Below are 18,958 nucleotides of genomic sequence, written 5' to 3'. Positions count from 1 at the left end.
CATGTTGGATGAAGAAATTAAGAGGAAGAGTGTGAAATGAATTGGAAGCCATTCTCATTCCCTTTTGTTTTTTCAAGAAAGATTGTCAAAAGATTGACGATGAATATGGATGAAGCTTTCTCTTGTCAATTGGGGACTTCCTATTCTTTCTCATTAATTAATATTGATCGATCGATGGGGAAAAAATAAGAAGAGAATTTAGAGAAATGTATTTTAATTTCCGAGAGTTTCACATATGAATTTGTACAATCCTCATTCTTTGAGTTAACTTTTGGGGAGTTGAGTTAAATTTAAGTCTACAATCTTTAACATGAAGAACTTATTAACACGCATTTAATAAATGATTTTCATGGTAATAATATATACTTTTTGAAAAAAAAAATTATTACGTGTCTTAGTGATGTAATCAATATAATCTTCGACATTACAACTAATAAAAATATTTGCAACAGGTTTGAACAATGTAACACTTGCAGTTTCAATGCTTGTATTATTTACGGTCGTGATTATTTTACATTCACATTAACAGTTTAGAATAAGACATTATCAATAATTCATGTAAGCTTATAAATATAAGTGTTACCAGGGGCGTAGCCAAAAAAAAATTTCACCCTGGGTAGACTGATTCCATGAAAAATTTAAAATAATTTAAATAAAATATTTAAAAATTAAAATATATTAAAAATATAATTTATATTCAAAGAACACTCGCAAAACATTTAATGATAACTATAAATATTATATAGTGACAAAAAATATAAACTACTAAAGATGTGATCGATGTTACAAGTGATATGACTTCGAAAAAATGTTGGTGGTTGTAAAAAAAATTAAGTTATATATATAATATATTAAATCATCGCATTCAATTGATATCGATCCTTACAATATACTCAAAATGAAAAATATGATATTTCAAATAATATAATACATCATGAAAAAATTTAAACATGAATTACTCAAAAACACCTCATTTATGATCAAAGAAATGAAGAAACTTTAAATATATAAATCCTAAAAATAAATTACTAAAAAATACAGACCATTTCCATTTTTCAATTAAAAAAATACAAAAATTTCATATAAAGTCATAGAAACTAAGAACACACATCAATAAAATCAAGCAGTTCAAAAATAACAAAATATAATTTTAGAAAAAACAAAAGTCTTGATAAAAATTAAACTTTTAGAGCAATTGGAAAGAAATATGACTGGAAGAAGAGATGTTTTCTCTTTCTTTGAATTCTTTTTTAATAAATCAAACCAAACAAAACCCACAAATATATTTAAGAAAATAAGTTGGACCAAATATTGGGCTAATTAAAAAAATTTAACCTGGGCTAAGAATACACATATATTATAACTAATAATTTTTTTAAAAAAATTGACCCTGGGCTGGAGCCCACCCCAGCCTTTGGGGTGGCTCCGCCCCTGAGTGTTACGTTTATTGTAGTTTTACATTAACACAATATTGATAATGAAACTTATGTAATTATTACAGATCGATCGAGTTTTCTATATTTTTATTATTAATCTTGAGAAATTATGTCATGATTCGTACCATGAATTCGTTTTACTTTCTATCTCATGTATGTATGATAATTTATTTTTTATTTGTTAATAAGTGAGATATGTTAATCAAATTATATTAAATATGATTTTGTAATTTTCTATGTTATATATTGATCACTAATTGATTTATGAAAAAAAATTGGTATAAATAATGCATTCTAAACCTTAATTTAAATTATTGCGTCAAATATTTTTTTTATTTTATATTTGTGATTTTTTTCTCTTTAACGATTTTTCATATCATTTGTTTTTTATTCTCCATGAAAGAATCATTATTATCATCATCTTTAATAACAATTCTTGTGATACCATCTTCATCAATCATTTGCATTTTTCTATCGTAATTATTTAATCAGACAGTCTCTTTTTTATGCTAAAAATATTTACTTGCAAAGAATAACAATAATTTCATCATTCTCATCTGCATTCTGGTATGTTATCCTCTTTCATTACTTGTATGTCAGTATCGTTAACGATAAATGTATTTGTTGGACATCCTCACTTTTTTTGATTTCTCGTTTTTTCAAAATCTACTGATCTCTTTTTGCTTACGATGCTCTCATTGCTGAAATTTTTGATTGAATTTTGAATGTCTTTAATCACTGTTGGGAAATTTAGTTTTGGTATTTACAAAAGAAATCCAAACTATTTGAGCAACCAAAAAGAGCTAAACTGATATTCGTGAATGATGACGTCACTATCAACGACCACTTGGCTAAGGACTGCAGTTTACTTTGATAAACTGAATCGATAAACTGAAAACGCATCAACGACCGCGCTCAACTGGCTAAGAGATGCAAAGCAGTTTACCTCGCTAAACTGAATCCATCAGTTTACCCTTGCCAAACTGACTACATCAGTTTATCAACAACAGTTTACTACCGTGCCATTTCTGGATAAGATCATCCGTACTCTGACAACTCTGCAAAAGGTAGTGTCGCGATACTAAGGGAATGTCGGCTCCAAAAATCGTTGATGATGGTGACAAATCCAACGGGAATAATTTAAATCCTATCTGAAGGACAATTTGAATTTATGACTATTGGCAATCCAAAAAGTATAAATAAATATCTTGATCAATCTCAGAGATACATGATGCACTGAAAACTCTGTCATTCTTACGAGAACACTAAAAGCTCTTTACGCTCAAGATTTAATCAAGGAACTCGAAGCACAAACGTTCAAAAAGCATTATTCTGATCATTGAAGGGTCGATCTTTGTGCTAAGGATTTCGAGTTATATTTATTCTATTGTTCTATCAGTCTAGGATTGAAACTAAAGTGTTATACTAGAAGTTCTTGTTTAGGCAGTGTTTAAGTCCTAAACTGGATTGGGTTTGTGCAAATTACTTGTATAAATCAAAGTCTTCTAGTGATATCCTTTCGAGGTGGAAGAAGAGGTGACGTATGAGTGTTTAAAATCTTCGAACATCCATAAACAAATACTTGTGTCATTTTCAGTTTACTCACCATTACCACACACCCTAAACTGATATTCACTCAGTGTTTTAAATCTGCAGCTTGACATATTTCTGCACATATTTTGTTTTCCAAACTGCATCCGACACTAAGATAAGCCTCGAACTCATTTATTAAACCGACCGAGTTCAATATTTCCTACTAAACTGTTTGAAAGTATATTCAAACCCCCCTCTAGACTTTCAACCGATCCTAACAAGTGGTATCAGAGAGGTTATTATCTTACTCTTAAAGCACTGAACCGAAATGACTTAATTCAGCAAAATTCCTATGTTCTCAAAAGAAGACTTTGATGACTGGAAGATTCGTATGCAAGCACACCTATCAGCACTAGACGATGACATGTGGTCTGTCATCACTGATGGACCTCTTGCGATCACCAAGATCAATACTGCTATAGCTCTTTCTGGAGGTGGTTCACAGTACATTGAGAAACCAAGAATCGAATGGACTGCTGAAGACAAAAAGAAGGCAAATGTTGATAATGTGGCTAAAGATATCCTGTATAAAACGCTTGACAAGAACACCTTTAGCAAAATCAAGACATGCAAAACCGGGAAAGAAATTTGGGAGAAGTTGATTCAACTCTGTGAAGGAAATGAACAGACGAAAGAAAACAAACTGTCTGTCGCCTGTAGTAGCCTGATTCCATTTTACAAGATTAAGTGATTTTAAACATGTTAGAAAATGACATATAATTTTAAAAGTGTCAAAACATGTTCAAGGAGTCCTTATTTGGTAAAAATAAGTGGAAAATCAGATTCGAAACGCCCAAAAATGGTAGGGTAGGTCCCGGGGGGTCCAAAAATGACTTCGAAAGGACCAAAACAGTTCGGAGCACACGGACCAGTTCGGGCCCTCCAAACCACTTCGGGCCGTCCGATCCCGAGATTGGACCGTCCGAACTCAGCAGAGCCCAGGTGTCAAAATGGCTCGGACAAGTGGCAGTTCGGGCCGTCCGAACTTCGCCTATAAATAGGGGTCCGAATTCCTCATTTTGAAGTGCAATTTTTCCTCTCCTCTCCCGGTAATTGCTCTATTTAAGGGTTTTGAGACTCTTTTTTTAAGAGTTGGAGTAGGAAATAGTATATTTTTATAGCGGATAGTGTTTGCAGTAGCAGCCAGGCGACGGAGCTCTGACGAGGCGTCTAGGGGTCGTAGCTAGGCTATGCCCAGGCTCTGGGGCATGCGTCATCAGCGGGCTGACGACGGACGAAGGTATGGCTTTGGTTCCCTATAGTAAATAGGAAGTAGGATATAGTTTAATTAAGACTTTTAAAGCCTAGTAGGTGATGTTTGGCATGCTAGGTAATGCATGGTTATTTATGTTGTAGTGTTGCATGGTAGGTTTGGACCTAGATGGGAGCTTCTAGGATCTGTCATAGTAAGGTACAGAAGTATTATTCGAGATATCCAGATTGAGTATGCATGTATTATGTGTTTGCATGGATTATGTGATTGCATGTTTTATATGCCTTTATATATACAGCATGTCACGACTGTATGTTGCATACATGAGCGTATTGAGCTTGTATCCTTGCGATATCCGGTATTGGGATATTTATCCTATCAGTATATCCTTGGGTTAATTTTGTAGGAAAATGGATTTTTGAAGAGTGAATTACGGAGCAGCCTTGATCGAAAAATCATATTTAATTTTAGACACATTGAAATCCAATCTTCACCATTCAGATTAAATTTAAAAATGTTTTAAAGCTGCTGTCCAAATTTCATCTCAATCCGACGTCTAGATCTCGAGATATGAATTTTTGAAAATTGTCGCTCGGCGCAGATTTTTTGTACTGCGCGCGCGCGAGTCCGACGTACAGGCCTCTGTTTTTATGTGCTGCGCGCGCGCGTGTTCGGGGGTCATATGTGTTCCGAAAAATCCTTATTTTGAGAGGAAATTAACTGGTAGGCGTTCCGGACCATATATATAGAAGATATAACATATTTTTGAGGGTTTCGGAAGCTCCAGAACGCAGACAACGTAAGAGGAGGCGGCTGCAAGGCTTGGAAGAGAAGATTTCTTCTTTCTTTTCTTTTTTTTATTTTTATTTTTGAATTATTGTTTTTAATTATTGAGTAGTTTATTTTCAACCAAGACGGCGTGATTGGGCCGAACAAATTCATGTAGAAAACTTGGATGTTTGTTTGGGATTTTTTAGAGTTGATTTTATTTTATTGATTGTCAGATTTATATTTATCTTGTGAATAGTCTGATCAACTGTTTGCTTGCATGTTAATCAATTCCAAATCGACAGAGGAGGTTTTGATTTTGATCACTCTGATAATTAACATATTGTAAAACCGACTAGAAATAGAATTCGGTTTCAGTGTGCGGTTTAGGTGTAAACTGAATTTTCACAAATATTTAATGCATTCAAATTTGATTAGAATTACGAAAGATTAGTTCATCAATATTTGAATAGGTTTGATTGTTCTAGAAATAGACCTTTGAACAAATTAGGAGAATTCCCGTGAATTAAGATTAAATCTGAGTCCTGAATCGACTACATGTTACAAAATTTGTTCGGTACCTACGTGTGTCTTGGTTGTCTTTGTCTTAATTATTTTTATCTTTAGTTATTTTTATTCGTATTTCTTAAGCAGTTTTTATTTTATATTCTTATTTTATTTAATTCAAAATATTTTCTATTATTTTGTCTAGATTAAGTAAAATAATTAATTCTTGAGAATTGACTGCAGTTCCTGTAGGATCGATACTTGGACTCTCTGTCCACTTTACTATTACTTGACCTGGTGCGCTTGCCAGTAGATTTTTATCAAACCGATTTAGCCGGTCAGTCACCAAAATCCGTTGGACACGAATCTTGTGTTAGGTCACTGATATTTGGTTGGACACGTGTACTTGTGTTAGGTCACCATCGGGGCTTCTGATATTTGGGTTAATACATTGGATTTATTCGATATGGTTGTATCATAATTATTATATTTGGGGATTTATTTATGCTTTTCCGCTGTTATTTCTGATGATTTATTAATTAGGTTAAATGCAAGCTTAAGCTTCTGTTTAGTAGGTGATCACGGTGTGGATCACTACATCGCCACTCAAAAATTTGACAAGATCAAGATGAAACCAGGTGAATCAATGACAGAATTTGATGAGAGAGTAAGCAACATTGTTATTGAGCTTAATGTATTGGGAAAAACATATCCCAACAGGGAAGTTATTCTCAAGGTAATTCGAGGCCTTCCCAAAGAATGGGATGTAAAGACAATGACCATGAGAGAATCGAAGGACTTGAATAAATTAGAGCTGCATGACTTGTTTGCAGATTTAAAAGCCTATGAATTTGAGTTGCAGACTCGAGAAGAAGATCAGTCTACCTCACAATTGACCAAGGCCTTGACTGCAGTAAAAATAGAGTCACCAGCTAAATCAGAAAAATCAGCAGAACAACTGAGCAGTGATGCCATGTCTTTGTTTTTGAAGAAGTTCGGGAAATTCATCAGAAGAAACCAAGAAGGATCCTACAGAAGAAATTTCCAAAAGAAAGAGGCAGTTGAAGAACCAAGAAGTTGCTTCAACTGTGGAAAAACAGGACATTTCATTGCTGATTGTCCCAAACCAAAGAACTTTGTAAAAGGAAAAGTTCAAGGGATGACAGACACACTTCGAGACAGAAACATGAAGCATTGGTTGCAAAGGATAGCAAAACCAAGTGGGCAGAAACAGATAGTGATTCAGAGGGATCAAATTGTTCCTCAAGTTCCAGTGATGATGAAGAAGAGGTCAAGTGTCTTATGGCAAATGATCGTGAGCTTCCATCCACTAGTGAACAGGTATTTGATTTCAGCTCTGAGGAATTTACCAGGAACTGATCAAAGCTCTTCATGATATGGCAAATGAGTATCATCAACTGTCTTTAGCATTCGATGAAGTCAGAGCCAAGCAAAAGGATCTGCAAGATGCCTCAACTGAACCCTCCTGGGAACAATCAGTTGAGATAAACTGTCTTGAAACAGAGATTGTTGTGCTTCGAACTGAGAATTAACAAATCAAGATCGACATCATGAATCTTACAACAGAAAAACATAATATGGATGAATTAGTAAGATCATGGAATAAATCTTCGAGCCTGTTGACAGAAATGAATGATTCACAAAGACCTCTCCATGACAAAACTGGTCTTGGATATGGTAAGACGGTGGAAACTGGTGAATCAAGTACTCTACCCAAACTGAACATGTGCAAAGGCAAATACATAAACTTTGTACGAGTAGTTAGAGAAAATGAAAATGAAAAACATATCCTGATGACTTGGCAGCAAATAGAGCAAATGAACAGAAAAAAATTTGGTATCGGCTTCAATCCTCAGGAAACTAAGGTAGAGATTGCTAAAAGTCCTGAACGAACTAATGTATATCAACCTAATTCTATGAGAGGAAATCAAAGTCAATACCAAAATCAACGTCCAGTTCAAAAGCGATATAGAAATTTCAAGGATACTGGAAAAGGCAAACAACATATGGTCTCACAAGCACATCACACTCCACCATCTAGAGCATCTAACTTAGTATGAAACTATAGGAACATAGAAACTGATAAACTGGTTAAAGTATTCCAGGTTTGGGTTCCTAAAGGATTAATCCCTCGTGGACCCAAATAGATGTGGGTACCAAAAGTTATTCAACCTGTGAATGCAGGTAGCAGGTACCAAGGAAAATGAGGATGAATCATGGTACTTAGACAGTGGATGTTCAAGACACATGACTGGAAATGATAAACTACTGTCTGAACTCATTAAATACCATGGTCCCACTATCACTTTTGGTGACAACTCAAAGGGTAAGACCATGGGTAAGGGTAATATTATCCACGACAACATTATCATTCAAGATGTTCTATTGGTTGAAACTCTGAAATATAATTTAATCAGCATTAGTCGAATGTGTGACTATGGGCATTCTGTTGAATTTCAAAAGCTAAACTGCATTGTTAAAGATGCCTCTGGTAACATTATTTTGACAGGAAATAGATATGGAAACACATATAAAGTTTGATGGAACTTTCAGTCTTGCAAACCAGTTTGCCTCGTAGCTTCCAATTCTAAACGCAACTGGATTTGGCACAAACGACTGAATCACCTTAATTTCAAATCAATTTCCAGTCTGAGTAAGCTCGAGCTAGTAAGAGGCCTGCATAAAATTGATTTTTCCAAAGACAAAGTTTGCTCAGCTTGTCAATTTGAGAAGCAAGTTAGGTCATCATTTAAAAACAAGAGTTATAACTCATCTTCCCGATGCTTGAAACTATTGCAAATGGACTTATTTGGTCCAATTCCAGTAACAAGTTTATGGGGAATGAGGTATACTCTTGTCATCATTGATGACTACTCACGTTTTACCTGGGTCATTTTCTTAAAATCAAAAGATCAAACTGCTTCTCAACTAATCAAGATTTTTAAAAGACTTTTTAACGAAAAATCAAGTAAGATTGACAGAATCAGAAGTGACAGAGGAACTGAACTTGTCAATCAAACTTTATCTTCTTTTTTAGAGCATTATGGAATCAAACATAAATTCTCAGCAGCTAGAACACCACAACAAAATGGTGTTGCAGAAAGGAAAATCGTACTCTTAAAGAAGCTGCGAGAACCATGTTAGCTGACTCCAAAGTTTCTCAAAGGTTTTGGGCAGAAGCTGTGAACACTGCTTGCTACACTCAGAACACATCAATGATATGCAAGAAATTTTTTAAAACCCCATATGAGATCTGGAATGGCAGACAACCTAATGTATCATACTTCAAAATTTTTGGGAGAAAATGCTACATCCACAACAATGGTAAAAGTCATCTGACTGCATTTGATGCAAATTCAAATGAGGGTATATTTCTAAGATACTCCTCAATTAGCAAAGCATATAGAGTCTTCAACAAAAGAACTCTAAATGTTGAAGAATCAATTCATGTTATTTTTTATGAAGATTTAACTGCTGATATTGCAACTAATACTCATCAACTCTCAGATCTATTTCAGGAAATACAATTAGACAATGATAGTCAGGATGAAAGTGATGACGAAGTTTCACCACCTATCAGAACATTTCAAAATCTTGAACCTGAACTAGTGGACCCAGTAGCTGAGGATCATAACATTGATCAAGAAGTTAATATTCACCATACTCACACAGTTGAGAATAATGAAGGGCAACATCATGAGATTCGTGATCGTCACACACATTCTGAAGACACAGATCTCAACCAAGACAACATGACTAATCAAGATCTAGATGCACAAGTGAATATTGAAAATCGGCCTAACATTAGACTCAAATGGTCCAAAAAGCATCCACTCAGTTCGGTGATAGGTAATCCTATAGCACCACTAAGGACTCGAGGACAAATAATTAAAGAACTTCTTCATGCAACATTTATATCCCAAGAAGAGCCAAAGAAAATTGAAGATGCATTGACTGACAGCTGTTGGATAGAGGCAATGCAAGAAGAATTAAATCAGTTTACTAGAAACGCAGTCTGGGATCTTGTTCCAAGACCAACACATCAATCAGTTATTGGCACTCGATGGGTCTTCAGAAACAATCTTAATGAAGAAAGAACTGTAGTTAGAAATAAGGCAAGATTAGTAGCTCAAGGATACATGCAAGAAGAAGGAATTGCCTATGATGAAACTTATGCACCAGTATCTAGACTGGAAGCCATAAGGACCAAGGGCATTCGGGCCTCTGAACTGCATCCGTATTAGTATTGCTCAAAGACGAGCAAGCTTTTTCTCGACGAAATCTTCATGAGAAATTCTCCAATTATCCATTATTTACTTGATTTAATATGTACTTGCATATCTTCATTTTTTTTATAGACTAACAGCTCAGATATCAAAGAGTCTATAGCATTTATTATATTTAAAATATTGAGAATATAAAGAGTTTCTTACGTATAACTTTCATGAAATAAGGCACTGTTTATGACAAAATATCTCTGAAATTTGATTGCATGTAATCATTATCTGATAACATAGTTTTTCGCGCTTACTATTACATCTTGCAGTTTACCTTTATTTACTTAGCAGACGCATTGACACAGTTTAGGTAAAATAGTTCAAGCACAAAATCCAGTTTAGTAAAAATTCCTTTATTAATACTTGAAATTAAAAGGCTACAATCAGTCAATCACACACTTTTTATGTAAGGCCCGGGATTATTTTATTTTAATCCGAAAATATTTAATTTGGGAATATTTAGAGTTTAGAATTAAATTCTAATATTCTTAAATAAATAAGGATTGAAATTAAATTAAATCGCTTTTCCGGGGACTGAATTGCAAATAGCCAAAAGTTCAAGGACTAAACTGCAAATATGCTATATATATCTCATTCTCCACTTGATTTATATCATTTTTCACGTGAAAACCATTAGAAAAGGAAGGAAAGGGCAGATAATGGGCTGAACCAAACCCCACTCCATTTTTTATCCGAAAAAGTTTCGATAACTCGCGCTCCGGTTGTCAGAAATTCCAGATAAATATATATCTGCGATCACCGCTCCGAGACCTTCGAATTGGTACAAGTTTCATTCATCTTTATCAGACTTTATTTTTATGTTGAAGATGGAAATTTATGATTTTAAGATATAAGCATTTATGAGCTGTATCGATTACGTATTCGCAGACAGTTCTGAAAAAGACTGTTGTTCAGATTTTATATGATTTATTGAAGTTCTTTCGAAAATTCCCTAGTTCTGATTATGCTTGGTTGTGTATAGATATGCTGATATGTTGGGGAATTATGATTTATATGCTTGTTGGATTGAGTTGATTACGGTTTGGATTGCCGGTGTTTAGCCGTTACGCTGCCGAGTCGCATATTGTCATGACTTTGCTATATTGACTAAACAAAGTATGATAGGAGTTGAAATCTGATCTTGTGAGATTGTATACATATCATTTCAGATCTTAGCACAAGATTGACGACTCGAGACATAGACTTCGAACCGTGACAAAGTTGAAGCAAGGTTTGCTAGCATTGCACTTGAGATTGAGTTGAGAAATTAAGCAACCTTTTGATATGATTTATCATTGATGTCATTGCAGATTTAAAGTACTTTCAGACTCGACATTGAAAGGTATAAATGACAGCGAATCCAGATGGGATAGAACACTCGAAATAGCTATCGTTTCGAGTATTCCCTTGTTAATCACATACTTGGTTGATTATGTATTTTATGTGATTAGATGCTTTGATTGCTTTACATGCTTATGTGATTAGTTGTTCAAGATGTTTTATAGCATTTAAAGCATACAGAACATGTTGCATTCATCTTGAACTCCAGCCTGAAAAGCACAGAGGGTTGAAAGGCCTAGAGTGCATATGACGTTTGGAGGGCTGTAGTTGAGTGGCACGGATTGTAGACTTACTTCCAGAGCCAGAAGACTCACTATAGTTGCACCAAAGTCAGAGAAAATAAATTATTTGACTTCACCTCGATTGGTGAGTTGGTGTTCGTTAAAGATTTTATTTCCTCGGGATCCCAAAGAACTTATATTCGATTGATATCAGCTTGATAGCCTCTTTTGCCATATGCATTGCTTTCACGTTTATTATCTCGGGCTTTTATACTGGGATTTTATTCTCACTGGAGGTATCCGGCTATTGCTTTGTTTTGTATGTGTGCATGGCAATAGGTGGGGCAGGAGCTGGTCAGAAAAGACAGTGATAGCTCGAGATAGAGTCTTAGCATGTGAGGATACGGGTTGTAGCAGCAAGACATGTACTTTGAGTGGATAAACATGTTAGAAACGAATACAAGAATGTTGTATAAGTTGTTAACTACATGTGTAACTTGTGTAGGAAAGCTTATCAGATGTTATTAGATTGCATGTTTATGATTTTGAAGCTTGTATCAGAGTATGTGTTGGTATGTTTCAGGTTTGGACAGCAAAAATCTTCCCTGCATTTTTTGGAAAATGTAGCCCGCTCGATCGGTAGAAAGTCACCGATCGAGCGAGGCCCTTATTTTGCAAGGCAAAGAAACCAAGTTTGTGCCCGCTCAATCGGTAGAAAGTCACCGATCGAGCGAGGTCAAGAATGTCCTGGACCCGAGAGCTTCAAGTTTGAGCTCGCTCGATCGGGCAACTTTTGCCGATCGAGCGAGACTGTGTAATTTTAAAAAAAAAAAAAAATTAGCTCTTGGTTCTTTATATCCTTTGTGTACTTGATTAATTGTTAATTCTAATAAATTGCCCTAAGATAAGATTAGCAACCCGAGTCCCTACAACAGGTGGTATCAGAGCATAAGTTTCTGGATTTAGTTAGAAGTTGATGAGCGGGGTAGATTGAGTCTGTCTGATTGTTTGATATCACATGAGATTACATGTTGTATCTGATTATGTGCATTATATGCTAGCATGCTTTATATTTCAATAATTATATGACTGCATGATTATGTGCTTTTATTGCTACTGCATGCTATATATGTAATTGTATTCTAGATTATCCTCAGTCAGAACCTTAATTCTCATGAGAATGCATGAGAATGCTTATCAGAGAAGGATGGAATAAATTGCTGCATATGATATTGTTTATGCACTAATCTGTTTGACAATCAGATATGCCTCCCCGTAAAGCACCGGCCATTAGACAGCCATTAGTGGTTCCTCCAGCTGAACCATCACCAGTATCACCGCCAGCTGTTGAACCCCAGAATGCACAGGGTAGTACATCTGCTGACCCTATGGATCCTACTGCTACTCCAATGGAGACTTTGTTGAAGCAATTTCAGTCATTCAAACCGCCAAAATTGAAAGGAACATAAAACTCAGTGGATTGTGAAAATTGGCTGGAAGATATAGAACAACTGTTTGAATCACTCGACTATACCGATGATCGTCATATCCGACTGGTAATACATCAACTCCATGAAGTTGCCAAAAGTTGGTGGATTACTACCAAACGGGCATTGGAACAACGAGGTACGATTATCACCTGGACTGTCTTTAAAACTGAGTTCTATCAACGTTTCTTTCCAGTCTCCTACAGGAAGGATAAGGGTGCTGAATTTGCCAATCTAAGGCAAGGCAACTTGAATATTGAGGAATATGTGGCCAAATTTTCAAGTCTTTTGAAGTTTGCTCCACATATAGCAGCTACTGATGAAGCAATGACAGATCAGTTTATCAATGGCCTTAATCCCGATGTGTTTACCTTGGTGAACAATGGACAACCTAATACTTTTGCGGATGCTTTGAACAAAGCTAAGGGAGCAGAAGCGGGGTTATTGCGACAATGAGGAACACCGTTCATTCCACAACCATCTCCCCAGCTTGTATCAACCTTAATGCCACAGAATCCGCCACAGTTTCAGCAACCATCTCCCAGATTTGAGGGAGGAAGCAGTGGCAGAAAGGATTCTCGTTTCAAGCCTAAAGGGAAACAGTTTAAGCAGGCAGCTAGTTGTTCGTCCAGTTCTAGTGGACAGAGACAGTTTGGTACAGGTCAGAGAACAGGTGAATCATGAGTGTTTTGTGGTAAGTGTGGTGGACGACATGCTATCGATCAGTGCAAAGGTGTGTCAGGTAATTGCAATATTTGTCGCCAACCAGGTCACTATGCCAAAGTATGTCCCCAATGAGCTATGGGTGAAAGTTCTTCTCGACTAGCACCTCAGACAGAAAGACAATCAGTGCATTCATTCCAGCCTCAGCAACAGCCCAAAGCAGGAGGAAGCCAGACTGTTACTCAACCTCCTAGACAACAGGCTCGAGTCTTTGCACTTACTGAGGAACAGGCTCAGGCAGCACCTGATGATGTCATAGCAGGTAACTGCTCTATTTAAGGTTATCCTGCCTATGTTTTGATAGATACAGGTGCATCACATACATTCATCTCTGAAAAATTTGTTATGATGCATTCTTTATCGTCTGAGCCATTGTCTACTGTTGTTTCTATTTCTTCACCTTTGGGTGAAGGTATTATCTCTGTTCGAATAATTCGAAATTGTGCGTTACAATATGACGGGAATGTGATTGATATAGATTGTATAGTACTTGGATTATCAGATTTCGATTGTATTTTTGGTATAGACATGTTAACCAAGTACAGGGCAACTGTAGATTGTTTCCAGAAAGTGGTTCGATTTAGACTAGAAATGGCATCTGAATGGAAATTCTACGGTAAGGGTTCTCGAGCCAAGATCCCTTTGATATCTATGTTATCTATGACCCGTTTATTACAGAGATGGGCGGAAGGATTTCTTATTTATGCATTCGATGTATTGAAATCCAGTCCAGCAGTAACAGATATTCCAGTTGTGCATGAATTTGCTGATGTATTTCCTGATAAAATTCCTGGTTTACCTCCAGCTCGAGAGATAGATTTCAGTATCGATTTAATGCCAGGTACACAACCAATATCCAAAGCTCCTTACAGAATGGCACCTATTGAATTGAAGGAGTTGAAGGATCAACTGGAAGATTTGTTGGCTAAGGGGTACATTAGGCCAAGCGTTTCACCTTGGGGCGCTCTATTTGTACGAAAGAAAGATGGTTCAATGCGATTATGCATCGATTATCATCAATTGAACAAGGTAACAATCAAGAATAAATATCCACTGCCTAGAATAGATGATTTGTTTGATCAGCTACAGGGTTCAGCTATCTATTCTAAGATTGATTTACGATCTGGATATCATCAGCTGAGAGTACGAGATGAAGATATTCCTAAAACTGCTTTCAGAACAAGGTATGGACATTATGAATTCATCGTCATGCCTTTTGGTTTAACCAATGCTCCTGCAGTATTTATGGGATTAATGAATCGGGTATTTCAGAAATATTTGGATGACTTTGTCATTATTTTTATCGATGATATCTTGATCTATTCCAAGAATGTACATGAGCATGCTGAACATCTCCGAATCATTTTATAGACTTTGAGAAATGAGAAATTATATGCCAAGTTATCGAAATGTGAATTTTGGTTGCAGAAAGTTGTGTTTCTTGGGCATATTATTTCAGGTGATGGGATTTCAGTGGATCCAAGCAAGGTCGAGGCTGTATTGAATTGGCCTAGACCTACATCAGTGCCAGAAATACGAAGTTTTATGGGCTTGGCAGGTTATTATCGACGTTTTATCAGAGATTTTTCCAGCATTGCGAAGCCTATTACGCAATTGACTCAGAAAAATAAGCCGTATGTCTGGACTGAAGCGTGTGAAACTAGTTTCTTGGAGTTGAAGAAAAGGCTTACAAGTGCACCTGTCTTGACGATTCCATCAGGTACGGGTGATTTTGTAGTATATTGTGATGCTTCTCACAAGGGTCTGAGTTGTGTGCTTATGCAGCGAGGGCATGTTATTGCTTATGCTTCGAGACAGTTAAAGCCACACGAGACTCAATATCCTATTCATGATTTGGAGCTTGCCGCTATTGTCTTTGCATTGAAGATATGGTGACATTATCTTTATGGTGAGAAGTTTGACATCTTTTCGGATCACAAAAGTTTGAAATATCTGTTTTCGCAATCAGAATTGAATATGAGACAGCGTAGATGGCTTGATTTACTGAAAGATTTTGATTGCGAGATTAAATATTATCCAGGGAAATCTAATGCAGCTGTAGACGCCTTAAGTAGAAAGGTATGTTTTTTATCCTTGTCTACGATAGGTGTATCTCAATTGGTGGAAGATTTTTGTATTTCTGGATTAATATTTGAAACAGATATGCGACCTATTCGTGTTTGTGCTATAAGAGCTGAGCCAGAACTGTTGATGAGAATCAAAGAAGCACAGAAAGAGGATCAGAATATTCAGAATTCTATTGCTATTGTCAGATCTGGACATCAATCTGAATATCATGTCAATGCTGATAATGTGTTATATGTGAATAACAGACTTGTTGTTCCAGATGTTTCAGACTTGAAACAGCAGATATTGAAAGAGGCTCACAGCAGTCGATTCAGTATTCATCCTGGTGGCAGGAAAATGTATAATGATCTGAAGACACAGTATTGGTGGAAACAGATGAAAGCACATGTCACAGATTTTGTGTCTAAATGTTTGAATTGCCAACAGGTGAAAGCTGAAAGAAAGAAAATAGGTGGTCTATTGCAGAGTCTATCAGTTCCAGAATGGAAATAGGATCACATTTCCATGGATTTCGTTACACAGTTACCACGTTCATCCAGAGGGTGCGATGCCATTTGGGTGATTATTGATCGTTTGACGAAATCAGCATGTTTTATTCCGTACAGAATGACGTACAGACATGATCAGATGGCAGAAATCTACGTCAGAGAAGTGGTAAGATTACATGGTGTGCCTAAATCTATCGTTTCAGATCGAGACCCTAGATTTACATCACACTTTTGGCATAGTTTGCAACAAGCTCTTGGTACTCAATTGCATCTGAGTACAGCTTATCATCCTCAAACAGACGGACAGTCAGAGCAGACTATCCAGTCACTTGAGGATATGTTGAGAGCTGTAGTACTAGATTTTGGTACTAGTTGGCAAGATTCATTACCACTTGCAGAATTCTCTTATAATAACAGCTATCAGACGAGCATTGAAATGGCTCCTTTTGAAGCACTGTACGGAAAGAAATGCAGATCACCGTTGTATTGGGATGATATCTCAGACGTACCAGATGTTGGGCCAGATATGATCCGAGAAATGACAGAAAAAGTGAAGCTTATACAGAAAAGAATGAAAACAACTCAAGATATACAAGCAAAGTATGCAAATATCAGACGACGACCTCTATCTTTTGATCAGGGAGACAGAGTTTTCTTGAAGATTTTTCAGTTTAGAGGTACAGTCAGATTTGGCAAGAAAGGAAAGTTATCTCCACGTTTTATTGGTCCGTATGAGATTATTGAGAAGATAGGCGATCTTGCTTATCGACTCGCTCTTCCTCTATCTTTGTCTGGTATTCATGACGTATTCCATGTCTCTATGCTGCGGAAATATCAGCCTGATCCTTCCCATATTCTTCAGCCTGATGAAGCTGAACTTGAAGAGACTCTTAGTTATTTTGAGCAGCCGATTCAGATTCTTGATCGCAAAGATAAACAGCTCAGAAATAAGACAATTCAGCTAGTCAAAGTTCAGTGAAGTCGACATGGCACAGAAGAAGCGACTTGGGAGATTGAGTCAGACATGAGACAGAGATTTTCAGAGTTGTTTCATTGATGTGAGTTCTTATTCTGCTTTATGTTATTTCCTTCTCTTATGTGTATACAGATTATCTATACAGCTTGCTTATGATTTCGAGGACGAACTCATGTCTTAGTGGGGGAGAAATGTAAGGCCCGGGATTATTTCATTTTAATTCGAGAATATTTAATTTGGGAATATTTAGAGTTTAGAATTAAATTTTAATATTCTTAAATGAATAAGGATTGAAATTGAATTAAATCACTTTTCCGAGGACTGAATTGCAAATAGCCAAAAGTTCAAGGACTAAACTGCAAATATGCTATATATATCTCATTCTCCACTTGATTTATATCATTTTTCACGTGAAAACCATCAGAAAAGGAAGGAAAGGGCAGATAATCGGCTGAACCAAACCCCACTCCATTTTTTATCCGAAAAAGCTTCGATAACTCGCGCTCCGGTTGTCAGAAATTCCAGATAAATATATATCTGCGATCACCGCTCCGAGACCTTCGAATTGGTACAAGTTTCATTCATCTTTATCAGACTTTATTTTTATGTTGAAGATGGAAATTTATGATTTTAATATATAAGCATTTATGAGCTGTATCGATTACGTATTCGCAGACGGTTCTGAAAAAGACTGTTGTTCAGATTTTATATGATTTATTGAAGTTCTTTCGAAAATTCCCTAGTTCTGATTATGCTTGGTTGTGTATAGATATGCTGATATGTTGGGGAATTATGATTTATATGCTTGTTGGATTGAGTTGATTACGGTTTGGATTGCCGGTGTTTAGCCGTTACGCTGCCGAGTCGCATATTGTCATGACTTTGCTATATTGACTAAACAAAGTATGATAGGAGTTGAAATATGATCTTGTGAGATTGTATACATATCATTTCAGATCTTAGCACAAGATTGACAACTCGAGACGTAGTCTTCGAACCGTGACAAAGTTGAAGAAAGGTTTGCTAGCATTGCATTTGAGATTGAGTTGAGAAATTAAGCAACTTTTTGATATGATTTATCATTGATGTCATTGCAGATTTAAAGTACTTTCAGACTCGACATTGAAAGGTATAAATGACAGCGAATCCAGATGGGATAGAACACTCGAAATAGCTATCGTTTCGAGTATTTCCTTGTTAATCACATACTTGGTTGATTATGTATTTTATGTGATTAGATGCTTTGATTGCTTTACATGCTTATGTGATTAGTTGTTCAAGATGTTTTATAACATTTAAAGCATACAGAACATGTTGCATTCATCTTGAACTCCAGCCTGAAAAGCACAGAGGGTTGAAAGGCCTAGAGTGCATATGACGTTTGAAGGGCTGTAGTTGAGTGGCACGGATTGTAGACTTACTTCCAGAGCCAGAAGACTCACTATAGTTGCACCAAAGTCAGAGGAAATAAAGTATTTGACTTCACCTCGATTGGTGAGTTGGTGTTCGTTAAAGATTTTATTTCCTCGGGATCCCAAAGAACTTATATTCGATTGATATCAGCTTGATAGCCTCTTTTGCCATATGCATTGCATTCATGTTTATTATCTCGCGCTTTATGTTGTTTATACTGGGATTTTATTCTCACCGGAGGTATCCGGCTATTGCTTTGTTTTGTATGTGTGCATGACAATAGGTGGGGCAGGAGATGGTCAGAAAAGACAGGGATAGCTCGAGATAGAGTCTTAGCATGTGAGGATATGGGTTGTAGCAGCAAGACATGTACTTTGAGTGGATAAACATGTTAGAAACGAATACA

The sequence above is a fragment of the Henckelia pumila genome, chromosome 3 (assembly GCF_033568475.1).
Source record: "Henckelia pumila isolate YLH828 chromosome 3, ASM3356847v2, whole genome shotgun sequence".
NCBI lineage: Eukaryota > Viridiplantae > Streptophyta > Magnoliopsida > Lamiales > Gesneriaceae > Henckelia > Henckelia pumila.
Note: the sequence above shows the minus strand (reverse complement) of the source record.